A 6139-nucleotide genomic window follows, 5' to 3' on the forward strand; every position below is an offset into this window, starting at 1 on the left:
ATCTCGAGTGCTCATTGGTCGATGTTACTGTCAATCAAGGGCCACTCGTACGTTGTGTTGTTGATTCCAATGTCAATCATTGCGTCATTATAAAATGGGCGGAACATCCGGAGCTTTGCCTGGTCCGACAACAAAGACAGAGGAGCGATTTAATGGTTTTAGCTTCATCAAATTGTTATGAATTGTATTGTATCCGTATTATTTAGCTTTACACCTCGCTAAATAATGATTGAATTAAGGTTATATTTTAATTACGATTATATTCCAAACATTAAAGCTCAATGGTAAACCAAAAACCCTATCTTGTATATGCGTTTGTCTGATTGAACGTTAATGTTATTTACGTATAAATTTTGCCGGGTGTGAATGGACTAAACAGTCCGATGCTGTCAGATCAAAATATGCAGTGCTTCTGTATGTAAATCAGGATCATTCCGATCCTTTGTATTCACCCCAAAATTGTTTTTTTTTTTTTTTTAATTATTTATTCAACCCGCTAGATGGCGCCCTGTGAATGCATCTCTGTCTCTCTGTGTTGTCCCATACCCCCCTCCCCCCGAACGACAGCAGGGTCAGGTGTAGATTTGCTAGAAAAGCATAAATGAAGACTACTTCAGCAGTCTGGAAACGCACTGTGTTTGGCAGACTGATAAACAGGTCAGTGAGTCCACTGCAATACTCTTTCAGCCAAGAAATACTTTTGCATGTCTGGAAATGCTGGAAAAACATGCAATTTAAGGGGAAAATCTTTGTTGTTGTTGTTGTTGTTAAAAAAAGCATGGATAATTCTTCATTCCTCTCCAGTGACTGATCAGACAGTAGTGCTGGCTGCCTGGCAAATCACAGGTTTATATTAATGCACTGGTTCTAATATCTTATAATTTCCATAGTAACAGCTCATTCACAGGGACTTGTACAACAGACGCTGCACATAACCTAACACTAATAATAAACAAATAAAAAATTTTAAAACAAATAAATATATATGTAATCTTTGAGAAGGTTAAGCTTGGACACAGTTTATTTTTTATGGAGGAACATTTGTGGAGTCTCCTGTGGCAGCACTTTGCAGCCCTGAGGTAAAGCTGTCCCTGTCCCTGTTCTGTTTCATGTTTTTTTTGTTATGTTTGTTTGTTTTTTGTTTTTATAGCTGCTATAATGTAAGTGATAACAAGAACTTGTTTTATGGATGTTCATATTATCAACATTAAATATAACCATAAACAGTTAAAAAGTATTAATAAATAAAAACATATATTTGGTAAATTGCTGTAGTATAAAAGGAATAAAACAATTCTGAATGTGCTGTTATAGGAAAGTAATCAGCTTTAGGGTGGTAACATCACACCACCCCATCTTTGGCTATTTTCCTCTAACACAGTGGTCTCCAAACCTCTTCCTTCAGATTTACCAGGTTTCATCTCCAATCAAAATCAAACCTGTTTTAGTTGATAAACAACATCTTAAGGCAATGATTAGATGGTCAGGGGGGCATGATTATGGTTGGAGCTAAAGTCTTCAGGAAGGTAGGTCTCCAGGAACAGAGTTGGTAACTACTGCTCTAACAGCACATCCTGGTGTGTTTTATTCTTTAAATATCACTTAATATCATAATGATCAGATCACAAATATCAAAAGAAAGGTTAGGAAACAGTGTGAAAAAATTGAGATTTTTTTTTTCAAACATTTGCTCACAATATTTATTAACATTTAGAAATCTGGTCCTGGTAAGTAAAGCATGTACAGTCAATTGTTGTTTCCAGTTTGAACCTTAAAAATATGTTTCGTTGTCATGGTTATTTGCTTATATGTATGTTGGCTAAAAAGAACTATAATAATATTTGCAGTTTGTTGAAAGAGAAACCATAAAGTGTTTTGTGAAATATAGATAATCTTTTCACAACTGTGTTTAGGAAAAGGTCTAAACCTTGTCATGACAGTTGGAAATTAGCAAGTTAATCACTCTGTATTAATGAATTCTGATGCTTTAAATGTATAAATGCTATTATTTTTCCCCTGATATTTTCATTATTTAAGCACTATGAATCTCTTCTCTATTTTGGACATCATGATTGGTTAAGGACATTAATGCAGTGGTAATCACATCGGTGGTGAGATTAAAAACAGAAAAAAATCCATGAAGCCTCCTGTGTTTTCCACAGCCCACCCCACTTGAAACACTATCACACAACAACATTCAGAGCCCCTGCGGCTGCTGATGATAAATGATCTGCCTCTCAACTGCCTCCACGTTCGGAACAGATAAGGATAATGAAAGCTATGGCACAAACTTCATACTTAGGAGTTTGTAGATTTTAAAGGGTTCTGATTTAAAAAGAAACATTCACTCAAATTTTTACATTTTTACAAGGAGAGTTGATGTATTTTAAAAAAGCATGTCAATGTTCAAAAAGCATGTTAACCCTTTACTGCATGGTGTTGCCATATGGCAAAAATTAATTTATCTCCAATTTTTTGACAGGCAGTAATAGAAAACTACTATTTTCCTATGTAATTGGGAAAAGTGGGCTTAACTTTGACATTAAAAAGTGCCATCTCAAGCATTTGGTGTTATTTTTTACTATTATGCTATACTACTTGACTGTATATACTATATAATTTACTTTCCACCAATGCACATTGTTGCCATATGGCAACAATTTACCAACTTACCCCTCTAAAAAAAATGTCACATTTTTTAAGTATATTTTTTTCTTGAACTAATTCAAGTAATAAAAATCCATAAAAAACATATTTTGATGTAAAAGTAACAATTCATGCAGTAGAGGGTTAATACTTCTGTGAATGTTAATTTCAATGGAAATCAAATTTGGATATGGTTTTTGAAAGTCCTGCTATAATTATCTATATCATTTATAATCCATTAGACAACATATGTGAGAATGAGTGTTTAATGTATTTATGTAATGTAATGTATGTATTTAATGTATATATGTCTCTCTGGCTTTGTCTGTTTAAGCCTATATGCCTATAAGCCTAAGTTGTGTTCAGTCAACACTGATGAAGATTGATAATGTTATAATTGAGGTAAAGCATTAGAGAACAATGATACCTTGTCATAAACATGTATAGGTCCTGGGAGATTCTTCATGACTCTTTATTAGGAATTAGCTTCGGTTGGAATTAGTTTCAACAGAAGGAGTTAATAGGATTGGGAACTGGTTCCTTTCTGGCCTGGGACTTCATATGAGTGATAAAAACATCACTCATATACGTACATGTTAGTGTGAAGCTGCATGTTTGAGTGCATAGAAAAGCTTTGATCTAGTGAATATTAGCTGTATTACCCACTGGTCTTAAGCGATTCACTGAGATTTTCAGTGACTAAACACAGTTTCCTGCTGCTTCGTTTAAAACCTTTCGACATGTTTTAACATTTAGCTTCCTAAACTCCTGCCGGGTATTTTTTTGATATTGTCACGACTGTACCGGCAGCACAAAGACTGTTGTGTCTGTAAGGTCCTTAAATTTGCAATGAGAGTTGGAGGGGCTGCCAGCAATTTAACCATTGTGTTGCCATGACAACGGCAGTATCTGTAGAAAATGTAGAAGATTCTGTCTCCTCCATTAAAGGCAATGTTTATCGAGGGAGCAGATTACTGGCAATGATGAGTGTATAATGCAGTATATTAGAGAAGAGGTCAAATGTGTGGGGGGATGAATGCATGATCTGAGAGTGGAATATATGCATGGTGTTGTGGGAGCACTGTTTCAATCGGCCAGTGTGAATGCCACTAGCAGAAAGGTCACCTATGGGCTTCCAGCTGTTGTTTGTACTATTATATGCCAGCATGCTATGTCAGTTATTTGTGAATAGCACTAACTGAAAGAATGTGTAAAATTTTGCAAAATGCTTTTGTATAATTACTAGAGCATTTGACAAAATCTAAATTGGATTCTGCCCTGTGAAAGTTGCCTGAAGAAAATAACAGTAATGAGTCTCTAACAAGATTGGAGATATTTGTAGAGCATTCATAACATTTTAATTTCTTTTAATATTTATATAGGTTTTTTATAGTATACAGTATTTAGCTTTGTGCATGTGAACTTCCCTCTGACTGGTCATTGATTTTGTGTCTCTTTGCCTATTTCTGTGTTGATATGAAGGTATGTTTCACTAATGATCTTGATGAAAGCAGTTGATTTTGAAATTTGAAGTAACTAAATTCTACAATTATGACATTTGGGCTCCTTTCTTTACTATCCTCCTCACTGTGTAGTGGGACAATGTGCTCATGGGTCCAAAAATAATGCTATTTTTGTGCTTATGTATTTTTTATATCCATATCTTGATGTGTATCCAGGTTAACAAATATTTAACTCTCTTGGGTTGAAAGCTCTTTGCTTTTCCATAGTAATGGATGACAAAGCTATTTTGCATGTGTGGAACCTCATATTTATACTCTAGGAAACAGGACATTAAAAACAACAGTGTGTGTTTTATATCTAGACACACAGTTGTTGTCTTGGGGGCATGGTGGCTCCAAAATTCCTCCAAGTGCATAGCAGCTACACATCCAGCAAGTCACAAAAGAGCCAAGGACAACATCAAAGGACCTACAGGCCTCTCTTGGATCAATAAAGGTCACTGTTCATGACTCCGCTATCAGAAAAACACTTGGCAATCAAAAATGACATCCATGGAAGAGGTGAGGTGAAAACCACTCCTAACTCGTCAATCTCATCTGAATTTTGCCAAAACACACCTTGATGATCTTAAACCTTATGTTCTGTGGATTGATAAGTTGAAAGTGGAACTGTTTGGAAGACAGGTCCTGTTAAATCTGGCGTAAAGCAAACACTGAATTCCTCAAAAAAAAATCATACCTACGGTCAAGCGTGGGGGTGGAAGTGTGATGGTGTGGGGATGCTTTGCTGCTTCAGGGTCTGGGCAACTTGCAGTAATTAAGGGAAACATGAATTCTGCTCTCTACCAGAAAATCCTAAAGGAGAATGTCTGGTCGTCAGTTCGTAAGTTGAAATTCAAGCACAACTGAATTATGCAGTAAGACAATGATCCGAAGCAGAGGAGTAAATCCTATTCGTAGAAGTAAGTGAAAGACTGATCTCCAGTTATTATTTGGTTGCAGTTATTGCTGCTAAAGGTGGCACAACCAGATTTTAAGTTTAAGGGGGCAGTTAGTTTTTCACATTGGTGATAGGTATTAGATAACTTTTTTTGCATCAGTAAAATAAATAAATAAATAAATAAATAACTGTATTGTGTGTTTACTCAGCTTGCCTTTTTTATGTTGTATTTTATTTGAAGATCTAAAACTATTTAAAGTTGTCTGAGATATACACAAAAAACAGAAGAAATTACTTTTTCACAGCACTATTCTTTTGCTTTATGGGAGTACACTGGAAGTTCTGAAGTGAACAAATGTTGAAAATAAATTAATTTTATAATCTTCAGAGGAAAGTAAGCTGGATTATTAATTGCCATGAACAAGGATCCTTTGAGGTGATTAAGCTTTACTTAGAATAGTTTTCATTAGAATAGTTGCAAATGCAAATAATACACCATTAAACATACCACCAAAAAAAGCTTTATTATTTTGTCCAAATTTACACTCTTACAAAGGGTTTGTCAAGTTTTTAGCTTCTCTCTAATAGGGAAACACTCTGTGGGCTTTTATATAGGACTTTTCTGAGTTCCTTCAAAGGGACAATTTATTGTACTTTTTCAGGGTTATTGATTTAACCTTTTTTCAATATTTTAATTTGATGTAATCATAGGACTGTGTGTTTTCCTCCATAGGATTATAAGTCTGTGGTATAACCAACCAATATAATTAGACCAAAAAAAAAAAGGAGTAACAAAATTTCCTGGAACACATTTTCAGGGTTCTTCAGGTTTTCTCCCTGCAGAGGTCTTTAACGTCCTTCAAGAAACCTTGTTTCAAAGGTCATATGAAGGTCTTATGGGGTCATTTATTGAAACATCCATCTTCTCCAGGTTCACTTTCTTGGCTGATGAGATTAAATTCTCCTCTAATATTTCCCTGTACAATGCTCCATTCATGATTTATTTTATGACGTGTAATGCCACAGTACTGTTTGCAGAGAAGCAGCCCCACATCATGATGCTCCTACGTCCGTACTTAATTTTAGATAT

This window comes from Ictalurus punctatus, chromosome 13 (assembly GCF_001660625.3).
Source record: "Ictalurus punctatus breed USDA103 chromosome 13, Coco_2.0, whole genome shotgun sequence".
Classification (NCBI taxonomy): Eukaryota; Metazoa; Chordata; class Actinopteri; order Siluriformes; family Ictaluridae; genus Ictalurus; species Ictalurus punctatus.